The sequence below is a fragment of the Mustelus asterias genome, chromosome 17, assembly GCF_964213995.1.
Source record: "Mustelus asterias chromosome 17, sMusAst1.hap1.1, whole genome shotgun sequence".
In the NCBI taxonomy this organism is placed as follows: Eukaryota; Metazoa; Chordata; class Chondrichthyes; order Carcharhiniformes; family Triakidae; genus Mustelus; species Mustelus asterias.
Genome location: NC_135817.1, coordinates 47,186,130 through 47,201,653, shown reverse-complemented (window position 1 = coordinate 47,201,653; position 15,524 = coordinate 47,186,130). Strand labels below are relative to the sequence as shown.

The window sequence follows — 15,524 nt, the reverse complement described above, 5'->3', positions numbered from 1 at the left end:
GGGGCGTGTTCGCCACTACACTTCCTGAAATCGATGACTATCTCTGTTTTGTTGACTTTGAGGGAGAGATTATTGTCATTGCATGAGTTCACCGGATTCTCTATCTCTTTCCTGTACTGTGTCTCGTCATTGTTTGAGATCTGACCCACTACTGGGGTGTCATCAGCAAACTTGAAAATCGAGTTGGAGGGGAATTTGGCCACAGTCATAGGTGTACAAGGAGTATAGTTAAGGATAATAGGTTAACAAATTTTACCAGCTGATTAAAAAACTGTAAGATATGTTTTGTATCCAATATCTAAAAATGCATCTTTTGCGATGGCTGAAATGAATGTGAAGATGGCATTTTTTGTGTGCTGTTTGCTTTGCTTTTTGTTTTATTCTGCAGTAAAGAAAATGCTCTTTTACAGTTCATTCTGAACGATTTGCAATTTGAAGAGACTACGTGGGAAATCTCTCCCACACACTTGAAATGATGCCTTTCGAACAGACTCTTCAGTCATCTACGGAAGGTCAGGCTGGATTAAAGTTCAGACACATTTTTCTCAACAAAACCGCTTGCCAGATGCCATCAATCTGACGTAATGTAAAAGAAAAAAACAATGCCATAAAACTGTAATATTCTTACTAGCCTGCCAGTGTTCCTACAGCCTGCCATACATTTGTTAAACATTCTTGTCCACTTTCTTCTTTTTAACACATCTCTTTATTGCATCTGAATATGCAGTAGTCACATGTAGTTCTCAAACTAATCATTGTACTTCACGAAACATAATCAAAAGATAAAGAATACATTGCAACTGCCCAAAGGTCACCACTGACACACAACCTTGGTATAATATTCACAATTGGCTTCATGTTCTGAAAACTCATTGACCAGATTAAAGCACCTGGTGCTACCAAGATGGCTAAAGCTGTTGACCAATCTTCAGGGTGGGACTTGCTGTCCATTAAGAGTACTAGTACAGTGCGTTAGAAACTTAGAAACTGGTGGACAAATAGTAAAGCATTTTTACAATAAGCACTCATCATATCATTTATATGACTTCACCACAGATTTTGGTCATAGTTCTTCTGGTTGTTTGCCAGTACGATGATTTATCAATCTTATTTCATAGTTATGTGATTGCTGAGCTATGAAAGAAAGTGGTGAAGACTTCGGCAGGATTTTGAAATGCTGATGGAGAGATAATCTAATTACAACACATATTTAATTTCTATGGACAGCAGAAACAAAGAATAAACATTCAGCGAGGTTCAGCCTGACTGTAAATTTAATTTTTCATAAAGTTTCTTCCTGGGATGTTAGAGTTTCGATTAAAAACTGCAATTGACATATATCTAGTCATTAAAAATTGCTACATATACAAAATAGTTTGATACATCTGATTGTTGTAGCTTTGACATTAATAGAGAACATTAGATAATAAAGATAAGTTATTGCAACAGAGTCCAAAGGAGGAATTCCAGCTAAAATTGCTCTTAAAGATCCCCTGGATTGAGACCTCATTGCACTCATTCATTCTGATTAGAAAAACACCCAGTGTCATGGGACTGAATTTTATGGAGCTTGGGGGTGGAGGGTGTGGTTGGGTACAGACTGTTTTCTCTCCTCTGGAAGGGAAGTCTACTGTTAGCCAACACAGCTGTAAGAATCCTATGCTGCCGCCTTAACGTGCTGCCAGCGGGCTAAACAAGCTCACAGCGGGACTTGCGCCCAGAAAGTCCCATCCTGAAGATTGGCCAGCAGCTTTTGCAGTCCTGGAAGAACCAGAACTCAAGCAGTGGGCATTGCCGGAACTGCAAGGAGGAGAATGAAGAACAGCAATGACTGCTGAAGACAGGTAAGAGCTGTGGACCTTTGTGAGGAGTGGGTGGGGGGGCGGGGGGGGGGGGGGGCGCGGCGGGATGCGGGGAATTTCTAGAGCTCGGGGGGAGATGTTGGGAGTCTGGGTTCTGGAAACCAGGTAGAAAACAGGGTTTAACAAAGAGGGTCATTCAATACTATCAGAAATTTTACATATAAAGGGACATGGGTTGAACATTGAAATAGCAGTTTAGAGGTACACTTACGATGTCAGTTTCTTTTCTATTTTGGAGGGTCCAGATACTTTTATAAGTTCTGGGCCAAGAGCTTTGACTGTTCTTTTTGTTTGTCTCACTTTTCGGTTACAACATAGACATTTCTATGGGCACCTGATATTTATTGATATTTGGAGAACAAGAGAAAAGGCAGATGTCAGCCAGGTTAGATAACACCAGGGATGGACTGCCTGCACCAGTTGTTAGCCACAGATCATATTTACAGTCAAAGGAACTCGTAGCTTGCAATTCTGAGAAAAGCTGTCTGCACAATTTGTGCTTCATTCATGAATCAGTGAATTAGTTGTGCAATTTTCTGGAAACTGACCTCCCATCTCCTATCATAGGAACAACACTGCATTTGGTTGTCAAGGAGCACTGCATTAAGTGTTCATGTCGTTGGCTAATTCTGAGCTGCCGCAGTGAACATCAGCGACATCAGTCAATATGCAACGTACACACTTCAAGAAAATGACTAATACATTGTTAATGGAGAAAGATGTGATTATTTATCCAGACAACTAGCACTGAATGCAAATGCACTGCATGTAAATAAACAGTGGCAGAATGTAGAGTCTGGGGCACCACTCACAGAATAACACTAAGGCCTGAATTTTTGCAATGATAGCCAAACTCTCCATCATTGTGAGAATAGTGGAGAATTGACTGAATTATGGAAGTCCCAACCATGAACATGGCACCTACCATTTTTGCAAGGGTGCAAATGGACTTAGATTGGGATTTTCACATGAATGAGTTTTTTTTTTAAACAAATAACATCTGTAATAGAAACTCAGAACATTAATTTATTTAATCTAACATGGCTCTTGATGTCTGCCCATGGTGAGTAATGGGTTAGTTGGCATGTAAGTGTAAGTCAAAGGGTAATGGTGGTCGAGGGGGGTATGAATTGTACAAAGTTGGCATGAGAGTTGGAAAAGGCCATGGAGGTGGCTGGAGTGGGATAGGTTGGCATGGAGAGTGTGGGGATCATGGGGTGGGAGGGGGCATGAAGTGGCACATTTGACATGGATGAGGCATGGGGAGTATGTAGAGGTGTGAGGAGTGAGGAGTGCTTTTGGTTTCAATGCTTTTTAAAAAAATCATTGCCAAAGTTTCAATGCACCAAGGCAGGCCTTCTGCCCAGCCCACCTCTGCACCCAGCAGCCTCCACACTCATTCCAGGGTCATGTTGTCCAATTCCTAGAGAATGCCACCATCCCTGAAAAAAAATGTCAACTTCCAGGGCACTTTCTCCTGGGTTTGCCGTGCCAGGAAATGTCCCATCACTGCGCTCCATATCCAGGAGCAAAAATTCAGGCCTAAATACTTCCTGCAATATAATCTTGCCAGAGGTATAAACAGATGGAGAAGGAAGGCATTCATCCATACCCAGGAGACAAATAAGAAGAAGATGAGGCAGAAGAGATTCCTGATTGTGATGACTTCAACCAAGATAATGAGGTTGGCTTGCTAGAATATGAAGTACCTGATGAGGCCCTGCCCGTTGGGCACCACAGGGGCTAGGGTGTATTATCAACCCTGATAATCACCTTTTGGTTTGATGTTTTAAGTTTCCTTTCGACTTTGTTTTTGGTTCGGGCTGTCCCCCCTTCCTTTTGGGGAGCTGCCCCTTTTAATTTGTCTCTAAGTTAATTTGAGTTCGTTTATTTGGTTGGTATCAAAGGAAATACCTGATGAGGCCCCCGGGCGGTTCCCCCTCCTTTTAGGGAGCTGCCCCTTTTGAGTTGTCCCTAAGTTAATTTAGTTTTGTTTATTTGGTTCTACCCAAAAAGAACTACCTGATGAGTCCTAATTGATGATTAAATCAGGGGGCCTCATGCTCCCTATTTAAAGCAGGTGTGTCAGACTCCCAGCCTGCATTCAGCAGGGAGCAGCTCGAGAGCTGGCTGTGTACAGATGTATGGTGTAAATAAAGTAACTTGGTGACGGGACTTTCGCCTCCATGAACGTATTACACTGATCAACTATTTTTACAAAGAAAGAATTTGCATTTATAAAAGGATCTTTGTGCAGTTGACTGGACAGCTGGTTTGTGATGCAGAACGATACCAACAGTGCAGGTTCAATTCCCATACTGGCTGAGGTTATCATGAAGATCCACGTTCTCAACCTTGCCTCCTTGCCTGAGGTGTGGCGATCCTCAGGTTAAATCACCACTTGTCAGCTCTCCCCTCAAAGGGGGAGCAGCTTCTAGTCATCTGGGACTATGGTGACTTTACTTTACATGACCAGAGAACATATCAAAGCACCTCACAGCCTATGAAGTACAGTGACTGTTGCAATGTAGGAAAATATTGGCAGCAATCAGTATCTGGAAGTCTGTCAGGGAAGAAACTCTCATTTAAATGTCCACTCCATTCAAAACATTAATAGTCGTTTCCACAACTATGTCATTCAGCGGCCAAATAGATCTTGCCCAGTATTGACTTTTCCACTAATTGAATTATCATGGATCCTGTCTGCTCGAATTTTATATTACAGCATGCCAAGAAACTGTCAAGATACAAATGAAAAAAATGTGGTCAAATGTACTTCCTTTAAGAGCACTGACATGTGGCTAGTGTTTCCTTCACTTCATTTTGTTCCTATGATGACAGTTAAAGATATATGGGCTCTAGAAGCTGATGTCTTTCTGAGTGATCATGTGTCTGGATAATTGAGGTGGCTGACTGGTTGGTTGCTGGATCTCAGTGGAGGTTTCCTGGGATTGAGCACTATTTTCTTGTGTTGGGTCAAGAATGTGCTTCAAGTGCTAAGCTGGTGCTGCTCACATGCTGATGCAACTAGTCTTGTGATTAGGGGAGTCTCATGTTCGGCCACCCTTACCTCCGTGGCTACGTAGCACACCCGACAAGCAAATGAGAGCTTTAAACCCTGCATAATAAAATTTAGCAAACCGCAATTGAGAAGAACACTTATTGAGAATTGTATAGGTGGATGCTTCCACATTTGGCATTATACATTGCCAGGTGCTGGAAACACTCTATACTGGTTAAAAATATGTAGGTGCACACATAATGTTCTTTCTTTAAATACAGGTCCTGTATGAGCTAGATTCCATGGTCTTGTAGCTGTGATGGATGCAAATTTGCCCTCAGGCCAGCAGGTGTTCCTCTGCCACCCATTGCACAATACTAGTGCTCAATGCATCACCTAGTGAACCTCCTCATAGTACCTGTCCAAAGGCTCTGGCACTCCATGCTGGATTTTGCTATTCATAATCTAAGTGGAAAACAGATCTTTGAGCTGCTAACTTTGGTCTGCAGCCTTTTCCTTGGGAATAGTTGCAGAAACAAATGAGCCACATTATGTAAATGTGGCTTAAAAACATCCTATTTAGTAGATCTTACCAATCTAAGATTGTGTCTGTGGTGATTTATTGAAAGGTTTGTTTCCAATTGGATGTGTGACTGAATGAGCTGATATGTTATGCCAGGAACTGTAACATGGACTGTAACTGTAAGCTGGTAGTGTACTAACTGTGGTCATTTTGGAGACTTAGGGCCTGATTTTACCATTTTGAGTCTAAGTGCCGAATCTGGGCGTCAAATAGATCCGAGCCTGGAATCCTCTTTCCAGCGCGCCCATACACGTTTTGCCGGCTCCAGTCCGAACCGCGCAGTGGGTGGGGTTTAGCGCTGGCGGACCGATCAGAGCCCTGAACTGCGCATGCGCAGTTTGAAAAAAAATCTGAAGCAGCGCGCCCGGGCGGGGAGAAAAAAGCAGAGAGAGCAGAGAGGGGGGAGGATGGACTTGCGTACAGCATCTACTTGCGTTCAGCATCTACTGAACCATCTTGGATACAAAGGATAATGGCATTAGGGTTCTGCATGTAAGCCTTGCTTATGCTAAAAATTATATCCTTGATGTCAGCAGCCATTCCTGGTGTTACAGTACTGATAACACCAGGAAGATCGACCAGTACCATTCATTATCCTTTGTATCCAAGATGGTTCTGTAGATGCTGTACGCAGTACTGTAACTGACTTGGTGAGCCAGATGGACCCACAAGGCTGAAGGACCATCTTTGTGTTGACCAAAGTGGATCTAGCTGAGAAAAACTTGGCCAGTCCAAGTCGGATTCAACAGATTGTGAAAGGCAAGTTGTTTCCAATGAAGGCTTTGGGTTACTTTGCAGCTGTTACCGGTAGAGGCAAAACCAATGAAGGTATTGATTCCATAAAAGATTATGAAGGAGAGTTCTTTCAGAATTCAAAATTGTTAAAGACAGGGATGCTGAAAGCACATCAAGTGACAACTAAGAACTTGAGCCGAGCAGTTTCAGACTGTTTCTGGAAGATGGTGCGTGAGTCTGTGGAACAACAGGCTGATGCATTTAAAGCTACTCGCTTCAACCTTGAAACTGAATGGAAGAACAACTATCCTCGGCTGAGAGAACTCGACAGGAATGAACTATACGAGAAGGCGAAGAATGGAATTCTGGATGAAGTGATCAGCTTAGGTCAGGTTACTCCAAAACACTGGGAAGAGATTGTACAAAGGAAACTGTGGGAAAGCGTCTCTACACATGTGATAGAGAATATTGACCTTCCTGCTGCCCAGTCTGTGAATTCAGGCACATTCAATACCACAGTGGACATCAAACTCAAGCAGCGGACTGACAAACAGTTGCCTCACAAAGCAGTAGAGGTTGCTTGGGGAACACTGGAGGATGAATTTGCTCGATTTATGTCAGAGCACAAAGGGAAGGACCATGATGATATCTTCGACAAACTAAAACATGCTGTTAAAGATGAAAGTATAAAACGTCACAGATGGGATGAGCAGGCTGAAGACAGTCTGCGAGTCATCCAGCACAATGCTTTAGAAGATCGTTCCATATCGGACAAACAGCAGTGGGATGCAGCTATCCATTTCCTGGAAGAAACCTTGCAAACCCATCTTCGAGATACTGAATCTGTAATTCGTGATATGGTGGGGCCAGATTGGCAAGAAAGGTGGTTCTACTGGAAATCACGGTCTCCAGAACAGCATGTTCGAAATGAAACCAAAACCGAACTGGAATGGCTGCTAAACATCACTGAGGAACATACAGCTTATCTTGCTAACGGAAAGATGGTGGAGGGAGACCAGCGATCGAGGTAGGTTGGGGGTGTGCTCTGCCAAGGGGGACCTGCCGGGATGCCCGATCCCAGGGGTGTCCGATCCTGGGGGGGGGGTCTGCTGAGGGGGGCCTGCCTCCCAGGGGTGTCCGATCCCAGGGAGCAGGGGGGTGGGGTGGTCTGCCGGGTTGGGGGGGGTGGTCTCCCAGGGGTGTCCGATCCCGGGGGGGGGGGGGGGGGGGGGGGGTCTGCCGGGGGGGCCTGCCTCCCAGGGGGGCCTGATCCGGGGGGAGGGGGAGGGGGTCTGCCGGGGTGGTTAGCGGGGGAGTCCGCGAAAGATGGTCGAGGAGGATTAGCTTCGGAGGTTCCCCTGCAGAATAGAAATCCGCTTCGGACTTTTATTCTGCAGGTCACTTATAGCGCGGATCCGGAACGGGCCAGAAGACGGTAAAGTGGGATTTGGCGGTTGAGTTGGGCACGCGGTTCATTAAGTCGATTTAAATGCATGCTAATGCATTTAAATTGTTGGGCCGCCTGATTCGGGCACGGGTCCGACCCGCGCCCAAATCGGGTGTCGGTAAAGCTGCGATCTGCTTGGAATCAGGTGCAGATCGCGGTATAGGCCCGACGCCCAACTTTACCACGATTTTGCACCCGAAAACAGGCGCGAAGACTTGGTAAAGGGCCTGATTTTACCATTTTGAGTCTAAGTGCCGAATCTGGACGTAATACAGATCCGAGCCTGGAATCCTCTTTCCAGCGCGCCCATACGCTTTTTGCCCTCTCCAGTCCAATCCGCGCTGTGGGCAGGGCTTAGCGCTGCCGGAACGATCGGAGCTCTGAACTGTGCATGCACAGTTCGAAACAAATCTGAAAAAGCGCGCCCGTGTCAGATCGCAGATCTGAGGAGTAGATGCCTTGACTTAAAATCATACCTGCGAGTAAATTTCTCACTCAGAATGACAATTATTTGTTAGTTTAAATATATAACCTGTTCCTGTGCAAGCCACTCAGAAGCAATAAACACAGCTGCATGTATGTAACGACATTTGCAATTTGCATTATTCTTGCTGATCAGAATAAACTTTTAATATTTCCACGATGCCACAAATCTGTGTTGTTAAACACAGATAATGAATGGGTGCCGAAAGATTTCCATGGACTAGTCTGTCAGTCAGTGCTCCCACTGATCCATCCTGTACCAATATCTCTGTCCAGCTGCCTGGAAATCGTCGAGTCTCATCTGGAACAACTGAATTTGGTCAATAAATTATCTTTTTTGCCTTTGATGCTGAGATAAAAATCTCACCATTCACCAGACTCTGAAATGTCTCGCTGCACTTTACACCGGAGGCTGTCAGCTCTCTTCCAACTGGTCCTATGTTGGCCACTTCAGTCATTACTGCAGTTGAAGAAAAGTCTCTGGTGACTGTATATTTCATCTAAAAGAATGCTGGCTTTTCACGCTGTGATATATGTGCGTTCAGTCTTTTGAGTTATGCCCCCTATTCCAGACATTAGATAAACATCCCTTCTGAAGTTTTTGTAGGGAAGCAAGGTCACATGACCCAGGACACCTACCTTTTGGCCAGTTTAATAATACAGACCCCCCTGGGAGGCAGGCCCCCCTCGGCAGACCCCCACCCAACCAGAGATCCACCTGAGCCCCCTCCTCCCTCCCCAACCAGAGATCCATCTGAGTCCCCTCCTCCCCCGTCCCAACCAGAGATCCATCTGAGCCCAGCCCCTCTTCCGGCGGATGCCAGCGGAACGGTGTGAAGCCCGGTCACTTTAGCCGGGCTCCAAGTCTGTGGCCAGGAAGGTGCTGCAGGCTCTCGAAGGATTGAAGATGGTTGAGAAGGATGGTGGAGGGAGACCAGCGATCGAGGCAGGTTGGGGGTGTGGTCTGCCGAGGGGGGCCTGCCTCCCAGGGGGGGTCTGCTCCCGGGGGGAGTGACCGGGGGGTCAGCAGGGGGTGGGGTGCTCTGCCGGGGGGGCTGCCTCCCGTCAAGGGGATCTGCCTCCAGGGGAGGGGGATTGGTCTGCCGGGGTGGTTAGCGGGGGGGTCTGCCAGGGTGAGGGGGGTGGAGGGATTGCCACTGCTGGAGTCGTGGGCTGGATATCGGGGCGCTCTGGGAAGGATGGTCGAGAAGGATGGTGGCCGCACACTGACTTCACAAGGGCAGAGAGAGCTTTGGAGGTTCCCCTGCTGAATAGAAATCCGCTTCGGTTTTGTATTTAGCAGGTCGCTAAAAGCGCGGTGGTAAAGTGGGATTTGGCGGTAGAGTTGGGCGCGCGGTTCATTAAATCGATTTAAATGCATGCTAATGCATTTAAATCGTCGGGCCGCCCGATTCGGGCGCGGGCCGGATCCGCGCCCGAATCGGGTGTCGGTAAAGTCGCGATTTGCTCGGATTCGGGTACAGATCGCGTTAAAGGCCCGACGCCCGAATTTACCGCAATTTCGCACCCAAAAACGGGCACAAATAGTTGGTAAAATCGGGCCCTTAGTGTTTCGCTCCAGAAAATGCTGTGTGAGACAATCTAATTTAGCGTAGCAAGCTCTGCTCTTTTTATTACGAGTGGCTTTGCCCTGCTAACAAAGCATTAATAAATTGTTGGAGGAAGACTGAATACTTACATTCTATGGACATCTGACATTATGGATGAAAGGATTGCTAATCTTGTTTTACGTTAGTTCCTGAATGGTTATGCAGTTTTATGCCGTTAAAATGTGCCCAGCTACAGTATTGCCATGCTTGTGGAGCTCAGGAGAAGCCATTTAGGATCTAGTCTAAATCAGGAGGTAACTGGATGGTAAGAGGCACGGTGATTGGATACATTGTCCATCTGCTGGATATATTGCTATTCTATATAGCCTTGATTTGCCAATCTTCCTGAAGGCATTTTAAAAAATGTATTTTCTCCCAATCCTTTGGATGATCATCATTGTATTGCCTTTTGTCTATTGCCTCCGGCGTAGCCAGAATATTTCTTAACATAGCGTGTTAGCCTAACGTGCCAAAGTGAGCAATTAATTGAATGTTTTTGGGATTGTTTCTTAGAACAGCACATTCCAACCAGAGAGCACGCTATACGAGACCTGATATTGTGCAACAAGATAGGATTCATTAATGACCTCATAGTGAACGTGCCCCTCGGTAGCAACGATCATAATATTATTGAAGTTTTTCAGTTTGAGAGAGAGAAGAGTGGGTCTAAGACTCGTATATTAAACTTAAATAAGGACATTTATGAGGGCATGAAAGCAGACATAGCTAAAGTGAACATGCAAATCAGATTGATGTATAGAGATGTAGAAGGGGATATTTCAGAATACACAGAATAGATACATTCCAACAAGAAGGAAGAATTCCAAGGGGAGGATTAACCACCTGTGATTAATCAAAAAAAGTTTTATTGATAGTATTAAACTTAAAGAAAAAGCATAGAATTGCACGAAGGTAAGTGGCAGGTCAGAAGATTGGACAGAATATTAAAAAAACAGCAAAAAGTGATTAAAAGATAAATAAGAAGGGAAAAATTATAGAGTAGGAGAGAAAGTTGCCAGAAATATTAAGACAGATAGTAACAGTTTTTATAGATATTTAAAAAAGAAAGCAGTTAACAAAGTGAGCATTGGTCCTATAGAATGTGAGTCTAGGGAATTAATAATGGAAAATAAGGAGATGACAGATTAATTAACAGATATTTTGCATCAGTCATCATGATGGAGGATACAAGTAACATCCCAGAAATAGCTGTAAATCAGGAATTGAAGGAAGGGAGGAACTCAAGATTACAATTACCAGGGAAATGGTAATGAGCAAAGTATTGGAGCTATGGGCTGACAAATCTTCAGCTCCTGATGAGTTTCATCCTAGAGTTTTAAAGGAAGTGGCTCGTGAGATAGTTGATGCCTTGGTTTTAATTTTCGATATTTCCCTGGATTCGAGGAAGGTTCCACAGGATTGGAAAGTAGTGAATGTAACTCCTTTATTCGAAAAGGGAGGGAGAAAGAAAGCAGGAAACTATAGGCCAGTTAACTCAATGTCTGGCACAGGGAAAATGTTAGAAACTATTATTGAAGGCGTTATAGCGGGGACTTCAATAAATTCAAGTTAATTAGGCAGAATCAATTTGGTTTTGTGAAAGGGAAATCATGTTTAACTGATTTTTTGGAGTTCTTTGAATGAGTCACCTGTGCTGTGGATATAGTGGAACCGCTGGATGTACTATACTTAGATTTCTAGAAAGCATTTGATAAGGTGCCATGTCAAAGGTTACTGTGTAAAATAAAAGCTCATGGTGTCGGGGTAACTTATTGGCAGCACTGTAGCACAGTGGTTAGCACTGCTGCTTCACAGTGCCAGGGACCCAGGTTTGATTCCTGGCTTGGGTCACTGTCTGTGTGGAGTTTGCACGTTCTCCCTGTGTCTGTGTGGGTTTCCTCCGGGTGCTCCACTCTCCTCCCACATTCTGAAAGACATGCTGGTTAGGTGCATTGACCTGAACAGGTGCCAGACTGTGGCGACTAGGGGAATTTCACAGTAACTTCATTGTAGTGTTAATGTAAGCCTTACTTGCGACTAATAAATCAACTTTACTTTTTACTTTGGATAGAGATTGGCTAGCTACCAGGAAACAGAGTTGGCATAAAGGGGCTTTTTTGGGTTGACAGGATGTAAGAGGTAGTGTGCCACAGGGATCAGAGCTGGAGCCTCAATTTTTCTACAATTTATGTAAATGACCTGGATGCAGGGATTGAAGATGTGGTTGCTAAATTTGCTGATGTCACAAAGGTAGGTTGGAAAGTAAATTGTGAAGAGGGCATAGCGAGGCTAAAAAGGGATATAGATAGGTTAAGTGAATGACAAAGATCTGCAAATGGAGTATAATGTGAAATTTTGGAAGGAAGAATAAAAAAGTTTATTATCTAAATGGTGAGAGATTGCAAAGCTCTGAAACGCAGAGGGATCGGGGTGTCCTAGTGTATGGATTGCAAAAGATTAGTATGCAGGTACAGCAAGTAATTAGGAAAGCTAAGATAATTTTTTTGGTGAGGGGAATTGAAAATAAATGTAGTGAGGTTATGCTTCTGTTATATAGGGCATTGGTGAGGCCACGGCCGGAATTGTCCGGCCATTCACACTCCGCCACCACTGCAAGCGGAGGATGAAGAATGTGGCGCTCAGCCAAATCTCCGTTCACTGCAGCGAGAGCAGAGAATCCCGCTGGAGTGAATGGCTGGAGAATTCCGGCCCACATCTGGAGTAGTGTGCAGTTGGTCTCCTTATTTAAGGAAGAATGTGTTGGAAACAGTTCAGAGAAGGTTTACTAGACTAATACCTGGAATTTGAGGGTTGTTTTACGAGTAAATAGGTTGGATAGGTTAGGCTTATATCCGCTGGAGTTTAAAGAGTAAGAGATGACTTATTTGAAATGTCTCAGATCCCCAGGTACCTAGGCAGGGTGAATGTGGGAACGATGTTTCCTCTTGTGGGAGAATCTAGAAAAAGGAGTCACAGTTTAAAAATAAAGAGTCACCCATTTAAGACAGAAACTAGGAGAAGTTGTTTCTCTCAAAGGGTTGCGAGTCTTTGGAACTCTCTTCCTCAAAATGTGGAATTGCTGGCGTTGGACTGGGGTGGGCACAGTAAGAGGTCTCACAACACCAGGTTAAAGTCCAACAGGTTTATTTGGAATCACGAACTTTTGGAGCACTGCTCCTTCATCAGGTGAGTGAGTAGAGTGCAGGAATGTGGAGATTACAATCAGATCAGCCATGATCTTCTGAATGGTGGGACAGGCTTTAAGGACCACGTGTCCTACTTCTGCTCCTAATTTGTATGTTCGTATGTAACCCTCCACTATTACATTTCCTGCAAGAAAGTAATCAAGAAATGCAGCATCTATTGGGGCGTGCAGCAAGTGCCATCCAGGGATAGTTCAAAGTTTCTCCTTTCATTCCTTTCCCGTTGTCCAAAAACTGTCCAAAATCTCAACTGCCAATCAAACCCTTTCCACTGCACTAGCCAGATTATTTTCCCACCCTCCACCTATACATTCCACGATCACACATCCCAAGGTCAAAAAGAGAGGGTTAGAAACAAAATAATAAAGATAGAGTCAGAAAACAGGTTACAGATACAACTCCAATAAAAGACAGAAAATGTAATAGAGCATACAGAGAAGCAGGAAAAAACCCTAGATAGATTTCTACAATGGAAAGAAGAAATACAGAAATAAACACAATGATGCGAGATACACAACTTACAAATCAGAATCTGCAATTTATCAGAACTGCAATACAAAACAATGACTTAAAAAAGATTAATCCCATTTATTTATGTTCAAATAAATTTCTCACTGCTTCACAGTATTTCCTTCCTTGACAAAAATCCCCAAACGGTCATTTCCTTGTCAACCGACCTATATTTCCAGTACCCTCTGACCTACGGTTAGCAACTAGAAAATCCATTAATTTTGTTGGTAATTTTTTGTATGATATGCAATTTATTTTTGATGTCGCACATTTATAATGGCCATGGTTGTGTAATGATTATAATACTGGAGATTTCCCACCATGACAAGCTGTGAAATTGAATTTAATTAAATCTAGCAATTTGTGACCTAGCACAAAAGGCTTCTCAGTAAGGATGCACGGTTCGGTGCTGTCGGTGTTCAGCCGCTTTTCTCAGGAATACGCGACGGGGACTCCGCTCCGGCTAAAGTTGTTGGATGTGTACCTGCTGTACGTGGCGCTGAGCGGAGTAGCTCAGTTCCTTTACTGAACGCTGCTGGGCACCTTCCCCTTCAACTCCTTCCTGTCCGGATTCACCACCTGTGTGGGGGGCTTCGTGCTGGCAGTTTGCTTGCGGATACAGATCAACCCTCAAAACAAAGGAGATTTAATTGCATCTCATCTGAGCAAGCAATTGCAGATCTTCTTTTTGCCAGCACCATTCTTCACCTTGTGGTGATGAACTTCATAGGTTGAATGTACACATTGTCATGCAGCAGAAATAATGAGTGGAACTGGAACTCATATTGCTGCTGCGATGGATCGGTTTGAACTCTGTTTACACGTTTTGTTTCATTCCGCATATATGTACAAAAATTAAAACATCTTTTACAAAAAGTGAAAAAAACCGCGCTGGTTCACTAGTGTCTTTCAGGAAAGAGATTTGCATTGGGAAAATAATGGGGCCGATTCTTCCAGCCCGCTGCACTGCTTGAGCAGCTCAGCAGGCCGGGAGACATCAGCGGAGGCCGTTTCACAGGCTTCCCGCTGGGCACCACACAGCCTCCGCGAGTATCCCAGCCGAAGATTTCCAGCATAATCAGCTCCACGCCAGAAATCGGTGTGGAGCTGATTAGCGCATGGAAATCTTCATTTCCATTTCATTAGCAAGTCCAGGACTGAAGTCCAATGATGAAGGGTCATCTCGACTTGAAATGTTGGCTTTATTCTCTCCCCACAGACGCTGTCAGATCTGCTCAGAAAATCATTGCTGCTGTTCTCTGCCAGTGAACAATTTTCTGCGGTGCACCAGTAATATTTAACTAGACAAATACTTCTCTTGCTTTAACAAAATATATTTACCTATTTTAAAAAATTATTTGAAAAGAAACGATTGGACTAATTTCAAAAACTGTGTTTGGATGAGGTTGATGTCAAATGTCTTATTTTAGAATAGAGACGGAATCTGTGATGTATACACAACTGGCCAGCAAGACCTGGCTGTCTGTAGAGATTCGCACTCTAATTAGTATTCTGTAACTTGATTTCTGTGTCTGTGCACCGTTTGAGAGCAGATATCCACTCCATCTGACGAAGGAGCAGTGCTCCGAAAGCTTATGGTATTTGCTACCAAATAAACCTGTTGGACTTTAACCTGGTGTTGTGAGACTTCTTACGAAGCACAGCAGGCAGCGATGGGGACAGAGCGAAATAGAGCTCAAGCGAGACTGGGAGTGAAAGTGAAAGAAAGTAAGTGCAGACAAAGGGAGAAGAATGCATTCATGTGTTGGAGCTCACAATGGATGTGAAAAGCAAAAGCTGAAGGTGATAATACAGACTGGAGCTAAAGGTCAAAAGGCAAAGATCTTCAGCATGCAGGAAATATTCCCCCAAAGGATGTGCTGTAGTCTAGAGGGAAAGGATACTGGCAATTGGTGACGAGTCCGTGATTCCCTGTCAGTGATAGTGAAAGGGACTCTCATGACTCAGGATGCTTACATAGCTCTTGATGCTGTCTTCTCAGCTGACATCCATCAAATGCTATGAACATCAATTAAACATCATCTTCTGATCTTTCACCAGATAAGACCACACCAGATATAGTTACTCAG

General features: G+C 44.2%; 1 protein-coding gene and 1 pseudogene across 1 annotated transcript in view; one reads left to right on the top strand and one right to left on the bottom strand.

Moving 5' to 3' along the window:
• Positions 1-15,524, bottom strand: part of tspan7 (tetraspanin 7) — a 96,205-nt gene that overhangs the window by 34,349 nt on the left and 46,332 nt on the right. The window lies entirely within an intron of this gene.
• Positions 13,829-14,169, top strand: LOC144506161 (dolichyl-diphosphooligosaccharide--protein glycosyltransferase subunit DAD1 pseudogene; annotated as a pseudogene).